Source organism: Perna viridis, chromosome 3 (genome assembly GCF_037379345.1).
Source record: "Perna viridis isolate PV_CMFRI_1.1 ecotype Kerala chromosome 3, ASM3737934v1, whole genome shotgun sequence".
Taxonomy (NCBI): Eukaryota; Metazoa; Mollusca; class Bivalvia; order Mytilida; family Mytilidae; genus Perna; species Perna viridis.
The window spans coordinates 42,728,626-42,745,112 of NC_142447.1; the positions used below are offsets into that span (position 1 = coordinate 42,728,626).

General features: G+C 34.4%; 1 long non-coding RNA gene across 1 annotated transcript; it reads right to left on the reverse strand.

Annotated features, from left to right (window-relative positions):
• Window positions 1-12,027: 12,027 nt before the first annotated feature.
• Window positions 12,028-15,174, reverse strand: LOC148622348 (uncharacterized). The gene is made up of 4 exons (XR_015920870.1): window positions 14,991-15,174; window positions 14,413-14,523; window positions 13,821-13,862; window positions 12,028-12,271 (listed from the first exon to the last, which is right to left on the reverse strand). It is a non-coding gene; the product is annotated as an uncharacterized LOC148622348 (long non-coding RNA).
• Between the last annotated feature and the right edge of the window lie 1,313 nt (window positions 15,175-16,487).

Below are 16,487 nucleotides of genomic sequence, written 5' to 3' on the forward strand. Positions count from 1 at the left end.
TCTGTTAAATAACAAAAAATGCCAATTTCTGGTTCATCCATAGGCGAATTCTACTCTTTTTTCAAGACTTCCTTCCATATTAAAATTTATATAGTCAAATTACCAAAGTATACAAGGATTTGGATTACAATTGAACAAGGAAGGTGGTATAACATTCCAAAACCTGGCAGATTATGCTCTTTTCGCAACGAGAATATTGGCGACCAATTCCATGTACATAGTATTTGTGAAAATGTCACTGTTTATAATCTAAGACAAAAGTATTTGACAAAGTACTATAATGAGTATCTTTGAGTGGTTTACTCTCTTTTTCGCAATTTCAAAGTGTTACAAAGAGTCTGTGTTCATTAAAAAAATATCTGCTAAACTAAGTTAGATTTATCACCTTTCGCCCTCCATACGTATCTGTATTTATCTTTGTATTATTATTGCTCATTTCTGTGTCGTTTTCTTTTTGTAATACCTCATATTGACCTCATATAACACATCAAGTATGTCTCTGAGCGTAATGGTTACAATAGCGCAATTATGTCTCCTCGGTATTCAGCCAGATCTTGACCTCAACATGTAGCCCAGTGGAAAATACAGAAACGTTCACGATTGGTGGGTAATAAAAAATATATTTTCATGAAAAAATTGTACGAACAGTAAGGAACCAAAAGTATCGAATTTGAAAGCTAGCAGCCCATATATGTTTATTTTATGGAGCACTTAAGGCATAGGATGGCTACTGAAAAGTTGCCGTTTGAAAAAGTATACCCCTTTTTGAACCTTAATTTACGGGCAGAAACGCCGCATGACATGGTGGTTTTTATTTCAAAATTTAAAAGCTATATGGGTGTATTTTAGCAACATCGCATGGAATTAGAGAAATTTGACCCGGATCTATTTTTAGATTTTGGTGGAAGTGAGGACCCCTCAATCATACGGAAATTTGTATCCATATAATAAATCTGAAATCTGAGTCAAATGGTGTTAAAATAAAGTTAACAATTATTACTTGATAATTAGTATCCTTTGCTTGGTCGCATACATTATTCGAAGGTCACGTCTAAAGCCGCACAAAATGTCACTGCTGTAAGTCTATCTTAACAGTACAAAAACTTCGGCAAAAAAATGAATGGATGTACGGAAGCCTATATCGGCCACAGGTCGTGGGTTCGATCCCCGTCCGAGTTACACCAAAGTCTTTAAAATTGGTGGTCACGGCTTCTCCGCCAAGCCCGAGGTAATTAGAGGATAAAGTGATGACTGTTTGGCTCGGAGTCAATCACTTAACGATTTTCGGTCACACGGGGATACATCTTGAAAACGCCTTGGACGCTGCAGTAAATGATAATATTTCTAAATGTTCGAGATCTGCTAAGAAAAGTAATACATTTGATTCGGTCTCTTTCCTGTTTGTTTGTTTGTTGGGGTTTAACGTCCAAGCAGCAATATTTCAGCTATATTCAGACAATGAACATGAAATGAAAAAAAAGGATGGGTCACAAGGATAATAGGATCGACAAATTTTGATTGCCACTGGAAAAAGGGGGGTGGGTAAGGTCGGGCAATTTAGCCTCCTGTGGCGGAGCGCAAACGTTCCTACTCCTATCGAATACCCCAGCAGGGTTCTTTAACGTGCGAGGAACGTGGCATCTTTCCCAACACGATGCACCACTATGGTTTGCGGTCAGGTTTTCCGTATTATAGCCTGACAACCCCAGCATGTAACACGCCAGGGGTTCCCCATTCCACCACCTGGGGCACACATCCCAGTTGCTCTGTGGGCAGAGCGCCTAGCCCCCGGCTAGGTTTCTGAGCACTATTTAGTCGCCTTTTACAAGCTTAGCGCTGCTGCAGGCCTATTCTTTTAACACCCGGACCTGCACGGGGCTTTCTCCTGTAGATTTACTAATAAGCGTTTTGCCAATCTATAATGTATGCGTGTTGAAGAGAGTAGTAGTTGAGATCATCCTTCAAAAAACGTTTGATCCCCTCCCTCCGAGCGGAGTCAATCTTCCTCGAATCTTTCGGAATTCGTATTTTTTTCAATCTCCCTAATGGCTATCTGCAATCCTTTATAAGTGGGGGAAACGACTGCCAACACGGATGTCGGCCATCGTATCTGTCGAGCGTCCGAACTTCGATATTACGTAATAGAAGACATGCGCAAATATTGGACGGACATATATTTTTTTCTGCTACTAGTCCATTTGGACGGAACAATAATTTTTTCGGCTATTTTACCGTCTGGACCGACAAATAGCCCCTTCATAAAAATAAAATATCTTGATATGTTTTTTTTTGCATTATAATTAAAAAAAACTAATTCTAGGAATATGTTAGAACCAAAAAAAAAAAAAAAAAAATAATAATGAAAATAAATAAATCGTGATAAATAGAAAAAAAAGTCCCAAAATTTTGGCATGTACGGTTTCACTATACAACTGACGAAAGAAACGCAAACAACCTTGAGAGTGTACGAATTAAAGATCTTGAACTTTGTGACGAAATGTGCGAAGTTTAAGATTAAAAAGAAATGATCAAAACTGACAATAATAAATGTGTTAAAGTAATCATATGTACTCTGTCTTAATATTCATACCAAGCGGGGGTACATTTCCAAGGAAGCTGTTTATAATTAGTTCAAGGAACTCCTGAGTAAATTGATAGAAAGAAAGTCTGCAGGGCTACCCGGAGCTGCCTAGTTTCAAGGCGTAAATGCATGAGATTCTGCAAAAGTTTGAAAGATAATTTTAAGCAAAACATTAGATCAAGGGCCGCAATGAATCAGCTTCAAAATGCGTGAGTCTCACGCGATCCGCGAAAAGCTTCGGACACCGTTTGGAGAACTGGTCTATTTTACAAAATTCTCGAAAAGAAATTGCCAACCCTACTCTCAAAAATTCTTATTTCAATGTATACAGATACTCATTTCAGAATAAAGTTTTAAAATGGACTTGGATCAAGTTGTTGTTCAGAGCGTGTCGTTAAGCAAGGGGATATATTATGCCCCTCTTATTTAACTTTTTCATTGATGACATAGTCAAATATTTAAACCAGTCTAATACGGATCCAGTGGTTAATGATAAGTCTTCTCTTAACATACCTTTATATGCAGATGATATTATTTTAGTATCAGAAAGTCAAAATGGATTGCAAAATTGTCTAGATATTCTGCATTCAAATTGCAAATCATGGAAACTTGAAGTAAACACAAATAAATCAAGAGTTATAGTATTTAATTCAAATGGAAAAAAAACCTTAAAATACATTTCTTTTTGATCACACTGAACTTGAAACTGTGACTGAGTATACATGTTTAGGTATTATAATGAAATTCAATGGTAATTTTAATGTAGAAATTAATGTATTAGTCGATAAGGCTAGAAAAGCATATTCCAAAATTAAGAAGAATCCCTGTAGAGTCCTTGAAAAAATATTTGATATATTAATCTCCCCAATATTACTCTATTGCAGTGAGATTTGGGGTAAAGACATGTCTCTTAATAATTCATCAAATTCACTTGAAAAATATTGGCGCATGCTTATTGCAAACTGACCCGATCATATCTTGTATCGTCAGTTTGCCGATCCAAGCGTTATCAGCAAGTACACATCAAAGGAATTTTGCTCAAATTACCGATAAAAGCGGTATCACCTTATATGCGATAAGTCAAGATAGTTTGCAAACTAAAGAGTACAAATTTTCTGACGTTCAGGTAAAACTTGGAAACGTTCGCTAGCCCGACAACTTCTCCAGTTGCAAACAGTGATCTCCTGCAATGTCGACTTCATGTGCCTTTGTAGCTTGTAAAAGGACGCCTCATAGCTCTCTAAAAAAGCCTGTAGCAAGGTGCGCTTTTGACTCCTCCCTTTTCGGAAAGCAGTGATAGGAAGCGAATGAAGACATGTATTCACTTTTGAGGACTGTGGATCAAACTATTCTAGATTGCATCGTTGTGAGGATGGTATGTCAAAACGAACGTAGTCGGTCACTAACGTTTTTCATACTCGTTTTCGTAGTCTCAAAACATGTTAACTTAGGAAACCGAAGTGATAGCTCGACAAAAAAAAAAAGAAAAAAAAAGAAAAAAAGCAAAGCCTGGCCCATTTTTTTGGGTTCTTTTTGCCACCCCACCTGACTGACTTCAGTGTTTCAATACAAATTGGAAGGTATTGAGGCTGAGGACAAGTTTAACAAACCTTAAAATGATGTCAGTTTTTTCCATAGCGCAACGGCTCCTCTTTGACTGTGGCTTTAATGACAATATAATATCTGGGGCAGTCTGCTCGTCGGAAGTAAAGTTGTATTTCTTTAGGGGTTTGGTATTATTTAAACTATACACGTTTCTAGTGTGTATTTTACCTATTATCAAATAGCTAAAACGTGTCTTTATCTAGACCAGGAACATTTATAAACATTCCTAGAATAAAATTTTCAGCCATGAAACATGTGGATTTCCCGAAAATATTATGAATAGAATATGACTAAAACATTTAAGAATTGTTTTTTTTTAATTTTATTTTTGCATTTAATAGTAAGATTAACCGTAGGAAGTAGTAAATTATTTTCACAAGCCAATTTTTTAGAAGGCATCTCTGCCATTTATAACATGAAGACCAAGGAAGCCTGAATCGCTCACATGGTTTGCCATTTGCTTATTTAAAAAACTTGACGAATGAGACAGGCTACGTTGAAATTAACTGAATTGTCAAATGCAAGAAATGCTTTTAATAACATTTTTATGACCTGAACCAGAATTTTTCTAACGGCAACAGTTTTTGAATAATTTTAGGTCCGTCTCTTGATGGTGAACAATATTACCATAATTTTGCTGAAGGCAACGGTTTTTGAGTTATTTGCAAGGTGAGCTAAAAAATGGTGAAAAAGAGCATATATATATTGATGAATGCTGTAAGTTCAAAAGAGTATCTAAGGCACTGTAAAATATTGGAATGCCTTCAAAGTGTTTTAGAACCTCTGGAAAAAATTTGGGCAGGGGCCTTCCTATGCCCTGTTAAACCAAGGTTATCTAACATTTTCATCATCACCATTCATGTCAAGAGACCATTTTATATATAAACCAATTATCGTTGAAATCAAAGCAAGACGACCACGACGGACGCCAAGGGATGACAATAGCTCACATGGCCTATGGTCAGGTGAACTTGAAAGAGATATCAATGTCTTTTGAATTGAATCACTAACATCAGTATAAATATCAAAATCTGGACCTACACGTAAAGTGTGAACTTGGTTCAAACAAATATTTTCTTTGAAAAGGGCTCTCTGATTCATGTGGGAAAACAGTTCAAATATATTGCCTGTGCCCCTTAATTCTCACAACAGCAAATAAACATGTAGTCATAATATGTGCAACCACAACATTACCTATAACTGTAGTAAAGGAGTTTTCCACTAAACTTAGCCAGAAAATTGAATGGTTATCTTTTTGGAGTTTACAAAATAATTTCAGGTAAACCAATCAAGTCAGAAACTTTCTGAAGATAATTTGAGGAATCAATTTTTCGAGGCCCAAGCAGAAGCAGCACACCGGTATTTGCATTATTAATATGAGTGGTATTTTTAGACGCCGTCTAAGACGGGACGTATTATGGTATACCGTTGTCCGCCCGTCCGTTTCCTTTTTTAGGGGGCATTTGACAGGGCTCACAGTATTTCTAGTTGATCATATAAATTCATTAAAAGCATAAGGACAAATTAAAAGGGCAACGGGTGTATCACGCGCTTAAAGTGGAGCTCTTTATTGTATTTTGAATTGGAAACCAGATTGTGATACATCTATCCTTATTTGGTACAAAAACAGACAGGATTTCTACTACAAAACTCATTTTCCGCCTACGTTAAACCATCATATAAATATACGGTCACCTTGACACCGCCTTTTCTTTGAAGTTTTAAACGAAGGATGAACAAAGTCAGTAAAATATACCTGACAGAATAACAAAAAAAAAAAAACAATAGTAAATACAAAAAAATGTCTCTAAATCCCAGCAAAGCCAAAGTTCTGATGATTTGGAAATTTATCAATGTAATAATACCCCACTTTTAGATAATAAAAAAGACAAATACAATTATTAAGTTCATAAATTGTAAATTGTCTGTTGTACATGAAAACCTGGAGTGCTTGAGGGCTTGAGTTGTGTTGAAGCCCCTCTGGTATATCGGGTATGGATGCTTCCACCATTCTTATATTTCTAGCCGATGCAGTATCCATAAAACCCGCAATTAAATAGAGATATCCAACTTTCAATGGCTATAGTTAGCCGTTTACGGGCCCGCAGCCCCAGCTGCACGAAAAGACCATGACTACCACCACTGTTGAATGAGAATGAAGACGGTCTTCCGCCTACTTCTGTGGACCCTTTCCTTTTATGTTTGGATTTAACCCTTTAGGCTATATTATTGTCTGCAGCTCTGATTCTTTTTTCGTCTTCCAAATCGGTATTAAGGTCATCTGACAAAAGTTCATCAACAGCTTTCCAGTACCCTTTCGACTTATCAGCTATTCGTTTATTATTTTCTGCAGTACTTTTTGTGAATTGTATGCAATCAGAAACGGCCTTACTATGACGATTTTCCAGAATATAAGCGAAATAAACAGAAATGCTATCAAAAGATTTGATTAAAACTAAACTTGATATCTTTTATACGTAAAAGAATTTTCTGGCTTCTTCATTTCCCATGCAAGATACATTTGTACTGGATGCATCAGCAAAATAAATTCCTTTCGATCCCATCATGCTAGTTTGATAATTGGCATTTATTTTTCCACTGTTTTGACTAGAAATCTCAATATTTAAAAGATCCATCTCATCTAAGCTCAAGGTAAAGGACACTACAGAAATATATTTATCTTTAAGTCTGATTGATTTCCTGAAAATTGTTTTTCCTTTGCTTATCGTAAAGTTGAGTCAACTTCTAGAAAAAAGTTCTCGTTGGTTTAACAGGGATGGATCCTGGATTTCTGTATAGGGTGGCATAAGTAAAATTAAAGGATGAATAAAGCGAGCAAAATGTTTTGGGGAAGATTTTTTGATAAGTTAAGATTTCACGCCAACAGAACTATTTTTTCCATTTTTTTTGGGGGGGGGGGATACTATATCACACTGACAGTTGTAGACGGCTTACAATACCAGATAATGTTGTACTTGAATGATTGACGAGGACCTTAAACCAGCCATCGTGCCACTATTTACTGTGTTAACCTGTCACTAACATCTGTTGTAATTTTTTTATTTTAGACTATACCTCAAGCTGTAGACTGAAACAGTTCGTAATAACGTAAATGAATACTGATATATTCATCATACTTTTCTGGTGGAAAGCAGTCACAGTTAATATGAATTCCTGGACCAACTTAACTAATATAACAAAAGACTCCTCTCCAGAAATATTCGTTGTTGATTTTAGAGTTTATTATAGACATGGATTTGAATTTGTTCTCTTCGGATATTTTATGCCGGTGTGGACCTTACTGAATATCGTAATTTATTCTGTAATGATATATGTTTTTATGGACAGAAAATTGACATCAAAGACGCATTTATGTCTTATTGCATTGGCGGTGACTGATAGTGTGGCACCGATATTTCCAAGTGTTTTCTGGTTCTATTTCTTCGTTATCAAACAAGAATTTCGGTACATCCCGTACGAATGGTGCATACCATTTCACTATCTAACAGAACTGCTTCCAAATATTTTTGTATATGCATCTTACTTTCTAACCATCATGTTAACAATTCAGCGATACGTGGTAATTGCCCATCCCTTCAAAGCGGAAACTCTTTGTTCCTCAAGAACCACACATACTTTCATCGTAACATGTTTTGTGCTGTCAGTTCTGGTTCGTTTTATCCACTTCTTTCACTACAGCTACGTTAAAGTCGATATTCCTTTAAGTCAAAATGGCAACTCATCCATTCAAGTTTGCGCGTTTGGGGACCCATCGTGGTTGACTGTCGAATTTTCCGACTACACAGCAATTCTCCAAGCTACTCACACTATCGTTGTCAATCTGGTTCCGTGTATCATACTAATTATATTGGAGATCCTCTTGCTAAAATCCGTCAAATCAAGCTCGACAAGTCGGAAGAAACTAATAAATGGTCCTAAAATGATATCGCGACTTGAGCGTGTTGAGAAAAGGCTAACCTACACTACCGCGTGTATCACCGGAGTTCTTCTTATTTATAAAATACCAAACGTCTGTATACACGCCATCGATATCACCAGAAAATTGTCGAAGATACCCATTTGGAGCAGTTACTTTGACCTCTGGACTGCTAATGCTGTATTAAACGTTTTCTACTGGATATGTACTCCCTCTAACTTCATCATAACATGCTGTCTTAGTAAAGAGTTTCGTTTTGGATTAAATCAGTTATTTCGAATAAGAAGGGAACGGATGGATTCTGTTCGATCGGTTCATACTTCTACGACCTCAGATATATGCAACAATGTACACAGAAATAACTTGCATCTCTAGATATATAGGTGATTAGTTGATTATTTACAATACGAACAAATTCTCTTTTATCAATAATGGGAAGTTCGACTTTTCTACATTGCTTTTGTATACTAATATGCTCCCAAAAAGGACAAGAAATCCAAAACATAAAAAATGAAAATGAAGAATCTTAAAATATTATGAGCACCATAATATTCTGCAATTTGGTGGAAAAAGGGTTTAGAGCTTTTGGATTTTCGCTCTTGAGTACGGGGCGCCGAATAGGACTCTTGTGGTTTTGTACTCAAAATTCAAATTTGTGCGGACAATAGTGAATTTTGTTAAAATAAATTCAGAATAACAAAATTTATAACATACTACAAATTTAAATTTTGTCATACAAAGTAATCTGTCACTGGACAAAAGTTACTTTTGTCATCACAAAATTCATTTTTGTATCACAAACTTTACTTTTGTTATTCAATTTAAATATTGGGTGACAAGTCTACTTTGTAAGCAAATTAGTTTAACTTGGATTCTGTGAACTAATTTGCATACAAAACTGAGCAATATTATGACTGCAAAAGTAGGTAATACCTAATAAAAGTATTACTTACTTTTGCAGCGTATCAACCATATGTTATTCCCTTTCTCGAGATCCGCGGTTGATATATCCAATGAGAAGCCTTGTTACAAAATCGTAATGAGAGAGAATTAGACACAGAATTCTGTAAACAACGACAAAAATGATTTTGTTATGACGGAAATCAATTTTGTGTACACAAAATTGATTTTGATTACAAAAAGATCGAAGTCCCATTCGACGCCACGTATTGAGCAGGCGTTGTGGATGCGAGAGACCGTCACAATTCAAACAGTTTGTCATTTTTTAGAACAGTCGACGAAGTTTTAGGTGAAACAATAGTGAATTTTGTGTTAAATTGCATGCAAAGGTGATTTTGTTGTGACAGAATTCCATTGTGTAAACACAAAATTTAATTTTGTCATAATATTGCTCAGTTTTGTATGCAAATTAGTTCACAGAATCCAAGTTAAACTAATTTGCATACAAAGTTGACTTTTGTTACCCAATATTCTTATTAGGTAACAAAAGTAAAATCTGTGATACAAAAATGAATTTTGTCATGACAAAATTAACTTTTGTGCACTGAAAGATTATTTTGTATGACAAAATTTAAATTTGTAGTATATTATAAAGTTTGTTAATCTGAACTTATTTTTAGCTCACCTGGCCAAAGTCTATGTGAGCTATTGTCATCACTTGGCGTCCGTCGTCGTCGTCGTCGTCGTCGTCTTCGTTATCAATTATACAAAACTCATCTCTTCTGAGACTACTTGACTAATTAGAACTAAACTCGGTATAAATGTTGTTGAATTAAATTCACTATTGTCTACACAAAATTGAATTTTGAGTACAAAACCACAAGAGTCACTTTCGGCATCCTTACCGACATGCCGAATCAGATCTTAACGCGCTCCTCACAGAAGAAACAGCCTGGATATTCGGACACATTATTCTGACTTTTTCGAGTCAACCACTCGTCCATTTCTCCTTATGCTCGGCAAAGAAACAGCGACTACTGATTTATAAGTATTTGGTATTCTGACTTTTTCGAGGCAACCACTCGACATTTTCTCCTTGTGCTTGGCGAATAAACAGCGACTACTAATTTATGTCTTTGGTATGACCTAGTCAGCTCTCCGTCAAAAGAGGGAAATAGTAAAAAAATGAAATTTTCATAACATTACGTTTTTGTTAAAATGTATGAAATACAAACGTATTTGATTGCTATTCAGTTTCAAGACATTGATGAATACCATTATTTTACTATTTTTACATGTACTGCCAACAAGAAGGTTATATTAGAAAATAGAATTGCACCCCTGTACCCCCCAAAAAACAAAACAAAAAACTCCCTTCTTCATTTGACATGAACTAGTATCGTCTGAATATAGCTGAAATATTGCTGCTGGGATGTTAAACCGCAACAATCAATCATTTTCACGTATCTTGCACAATGATTGTGTAACTCATTTATGCGACAATTTTGTCTTTTGCTCTCTTTCCACTTACAAAAAAAACCCAAAAAACAAACCAAAAAACAAAAAAAAAACAAAAACAAAACAAAACAACAAAAAACCCACATACTCTTCAAGTTCATCTATTGTATACGTGTCTATTTTCATTTTCTTGTGTTTAACTTCTTGAGATTTCAGTCCACCCCTACATCAAAACGCATAAATGGCTGTTTTTTTATTTGTCTTAAAAATGTTGCTCTGTATTTCAGACTGTTTGGAGACAGAACAGCTGTTAACTACTTGTATATATTTATTAACAATATCATGATAGTCACTTGATTTGTGGTATTTCTGTATTGGACATCAATAAAAATTGTTACTTCAAAGTAACCATATAATACATCCATCTACCATTTTTTTTTTATAAATACCAACTGAACTGTATACTGCAGGTGTTACCAACTAAAACATGATTTATAGAGACACCGTATTGCCAACATGCAAGTTATATGTATTTAGTCATATACATAACATGCACTAGTTTGTTTCATTTTAAAACCAAGTATTATTTTTAATATGAATGTATCTTTCGGACTTTAATTTGTTGATCTACCCCTTCTATGGCGTGAGATTTCCCTTTAGTTTGTAATCCACTAATAAAATCGTATATTTATTTGTATCTGAAAATGACACTAAAATCTTAAAAATATATCATTTTAGAGCTTTTACTTTTTCAATATATCCTTTAAAGAGAAAAAAAAAATTTTTAAAAAAGATCATTTAGTTTTTTAAAAGTCAATTCAATGTATCTGGTTTAAACGTTGAAAACAAACGAGTACACGAATACTGATTAACCGAAAACTAAATCACAGGTTAAAAAGATAAGAATTAAAGCAATGAATTCACACGGAATAACAAATTGCACACATTAACGGAAAAGAAACATACATATAAGATAAATTAAATTATTAATTGTGTTAAATTGTATTAAACCATATTCAAAGGCACGGAAATTGATCCCGCTTCAAGATGAAGATGGACAAATCATAATGATTGACAAGATTCGGATGTGGACTGGCTGTAGAACTCCCTAGAATAGTTCTGATTCTATACTTAGGGTTACAACAACACATTCTCTCTATGCTGTAGATCGGTTATTAAACAAAAGTTAAATCTTTTTTTTAGTTGAAGCGGAGGAAAATCCATGTATAGAATCGGTTGGATAACCAACAAAGAAAAATTGATAATTAACGGTAAATAATGAAAGTCATGACTTTTCTGTAAAATGCACAAGGGCATTAGGCAGAAATCATTTGTGAGATTTTATGGTCTTTTTCTTTTGGTAAGTTGCAACTGAGATAATCAACAAATCGTTAGTATTTCAAAATGTTTTTATAATTCGTATTGCTATTTTGTACAAAAGGTAATTGTTATATTACAAGGTAATTGTTATATTACCAATCTAGAACGCTGTTGTCAACTACTAACTTGAAAACAGATATAAATTCTAATACCAACTTATCGCTATTTCTCTTTTTATTTTAACTTCTATAGGGAATAATACATTACGAAAACCACTGAAAGTTTAACCCATAATAATTTGCATAGTCGTATTTCACTACATACTATAAGCGGTGATTTTCGAGACAAATGGTTATGTAATTGAACACCACATGTTTAACATGTTAACGTCTCCCTGAAGGTTTATATCTTCTGTGTAGATCAGGGCATCAGAACATCAACTCAGAATTGTCGCCCAAAAGAGCTGAAAGCTACAAAAGCAGTAAAAGAATATTTTAGACATTTTTAACAATACGAATGATAACAATAATAGTACACTTAAGAGATGTCTGTAAATTATTCCTACACTTAAATTGACTCTGATATCTCATGATAAGAACTATTATTCAGCATAATGCGTTAAAGTAATGGCTAAATATGTAATACTAACAAAATTCAAGTTTTACACATTTGATTAGAAAAAAAAATCATATGATTTCACGACAAAATTTCAAACGTGTAAATGTAACAAATGGAAAAAAATATAATTTGGCCTTCTGCATTATTTATTAGTCTACGAATATATTTATTCTGATTCATTATCTTATCAGCACATTCGACACAGCAGAACTCGCACATTATGTATTCTGCTGTTTGATGGATGCTGAACATTAAAAATATTTTCAGAGTTGTTTGTCTTCCGTAATCGTAATAGATCATTTTTGCATTGATTACATAGTGTGATATATGACAGGTGACTATGACAAAAATGACATGTCTGATTTTATATATCTCATTAAAGACAAATACCAGTAAAGTTATGTATGAAATGGTTATCATAGATTTTAATAGCAAATGCGGTATAAATAAATAGATAAATGGCCCCGTGCAGGTCCGGGTGTTAAAAGGCCTGCAGCAGCGCTAAGCTTGTCGTAGAAGGCGACTAAATAGTGCTCAGAAACCTAGCCGGGGGTTAGGCGCTCTGCCCACAGAGCAACTGGGATGTGTGCCCCAGGTGGTGGAATGGGGTACCCCTGGCGTGTTACATGCTGGGGTTGTCAGGCTATAATACGGAAAACCTGACCGCAAACCATAGTGGTGCACCGTGTTGGGAAAGATGCCACGTTCCTCGCGCGTTAAAGAACTCTTCTGTGGTATTCGATAGAAGTAGGAACCTTTGCGCTCCGCCACAGGAGGCTAAATTGCCCGACCTTACCCATCCCCCCTTTTTCCAGTGGCAACCAAAATTTGTCGACCCTATTATCCTTGTGTCCCATCCTTTTTTTTTTCATTTCATGTTCATTTAATCATCCATTTCATGTTCATCGTCTGAATATAGCTGAAATATTGCTGCTCGGACGTTAAACCCCAACAAACAAACAAACAATAGATAAATGAGACAAAAATGTTTTAAACGAATACATTCATATGTACACATAACAAAATTCGCGACATATATCGCCCACAATGGGAATTCATGGCGTGTCTAGACACGAGTTTCAATTTCGTACGACAAAAGTGAATACAAAATAAAAAGAAAGTCTTCATCTTAAAATTTTACAATGAGTTATCCTTCCCAAAACATGAGATCAAATGTCTCCTGCGGCATCACATTACTCTTGTCTATCTTTGTCATTTATTAAAACATTTCGTTGTGGCAATAAGGAATATAAGAATAAGAATTTAGATATACATAAATTCAAGAAATCTAATAATACATTAAAAGTTGAATCGAAGTCGAAAGTCGAATTTTAACTGCTTTTCTTGAATAATGGACAGAGTTCCAGATACCTCTAAACAATGCTAAAATTCCAGACATACCCATTGACTGTGTATTAGATGACATGAAGCGACTTCTAAATGCTGCAAAATAAATAAAAAATTCAATAACCTGGAGTTCTTTTTAATCAAATGAAACAACTATATGATACATGCACTATACTTTAAGACAGTTAATCTATGATATTTGCAACAAGAAAAACGAACAACTTCTACAAAGCTTTCATACTACCTTTCATACTACATCCAAAAATTAGATGGAATCTTGTTTCAGACTATCTCAAACGAAAATTACTTTTTTTTGTTCATATTTCAGATAGCTTTACCAGCTAAAGTTTGCATCACATGTTCAACGCGTTTATTACATCGAATATGTTACAATGGTGTTTGTACAAACTTTTTTTGCAGTTGTCACAACACAATAAATTCAACATGCTAAATATGAGGTGGTTATTCTTGCAGAGATTTAAAAGAATCAAAACTACAGTGAATGATAAAATTAAACGAACAAACAGAGCGTGTACGTGTATAAAATATAACCTATATCATTAATGCAAAAGATGATATTCTTTACAAGTAAATCTGTAAAGTTGATAACATTAGAAACTGAATATTGGCTGTTGAAGGCACTCACATGATCTTGATAGCCGTCTCCATGGAAACGAATCATCAGAATCAGAATCGTACCAAGTATTACTTTCCTCACTGGAGTCAAATTGACTTAGGACGTCTGACACGCATTGGACTGTAACACATGCAGAAGTTTAAAATATTAGCAATCAGAATCCCCATATTATTACATAATATTTTGATGACTACAGCTTAATACTTCACAGAAAGCTAAATAAATGAAAACAACTCTTGATACATTTTTCCTTGTTCATCAGCCAATTTTAGATACATTCAATGGTAATTCTCTTTTAAATGAACTCGAGTGGTTTTTCTCCAAAAAAATATTTCTCAGTAGTTACGGTAAAGCATTAAAATGAAATTATTTCTAAGTTTGCAATCAGCAAATCACTGTTCCGGTAAAAATATATGCAACTTTGTTTAAAATATATGTAAATTGTACAAATACAACACAATTACAAATTTACCTTATTATTGATGATTTTAAATAGTGACCATTTCAATACTACATCACATACACAAGAGTAACATTATGTAATAAGTTTGATTAAATAAAAAAGTTGTTATATAACTACTACTTACGCATTATTACAGAGAGAACCAACAAAAGAGCTATATACTTCATTCTGATATATGAAATACGTTCAAGAATGTGCTATCTCTCCTGTTAAAATTCCGTGTATTATCCTCACAACTCGGCTGGTTTTTCATATGATGAAGTTTTCACTGACACAGTCTTTTCTAGGTGAAATACGAACCCTGAATTCCAAATTTAGGGCGGATTAATCAGATATTAATCAGCGGAACAAAAGGTAAATTTGGTGCTTTGATTTGATGGAAGAGGTAACGAGTCTTAATTTGTCATCGGAAATATAAACATTAACGATTTGTATGCTATCCAGTGAACTTACATTGTCAAAATGTCCATAAAACATTAAAAGATTGACCTAAAACTTAAATTAGACTTAAAAATATGCGAACATTTTAACGAATTACACTGTTACTACATACTTCGTATTGAATAACACGAAAAAAAAAAAAGAAAAAACAGAAAACGCAAAAACGATGTAACTGTATTATTGTTTTTATGCACATTTTTGAAATTGCTCTTTGTATTTTTAAATGATGTACATGATACATATATATGTTTACACATTGAAGCATAAATTGCAATACACCAACAATTTATCAACATCTCGAATCCTTTAACAGTTGATTCGTTACTGTTAAGTTTGCACACCAAATTTCTTAGTAGAGCGAGGATTTCTTAGTGAGGGTATGTTCAGCCAGTGTTGATATTATCGCTGTTTTAAGGTCGTGATCACTATTAAATTGACAGATATGAAGTCTCTAAAAGCAGTTGAGAGAGAGTACGTCGTATCTTCCGTTGGATTTTACGTCTTATCGGAAGGACAACCCATCGAACTTGACACTAATTGGATATTACTCACTTGCAGTATGACGGATGCTACTGGCGGAGCAGGACATGCTTACCATTCCGGAGCAGTTGATGTCAATCCCGTTTTTGTTTTGTGTGTAATAATTATAATATTGCAAGTGCCTTAGTTTTTTTTGTGTGCTTTCTTGTTTTTCTGATCTTCCGTTTTTAAATGAAATTGTATTTTGTTCTGTTGTTTAAATTGTGTTTGTAGTTTGTTTCTGTTTTTTGCTGACATTCCACACTGAAATAAACAACATTCATGATGTTTGTATACGTTTTTCCTTTAGTGTGGTAGTATTTGTATTCTATCCTCTTCTTGCTCAACGGGAAAACTCTTTACTACCAGAGGTTCGTAAGCATTTAACATTATCTGTGGGCAAAACAAAATTAGGAAAAAATCAGAAACTCCAAAAAGTTCGCAAAGAGAAAACATAACACTACAAAGTGTAATAGTAAGTATATCTTTATATATTATAGGTTAAACTAGGGTGTCATTGAGTAGTTTGCGGTGTCGTATACCATAAGACCCGACCCGTTAGCAGGTAGGAACCTGTATTCTATAATAGAGGTTCCTTCATCCGCCTATAATTCTGGTTCCGATGTGAACGAATTTGCTGAAATTTTACCTTTTAATTACA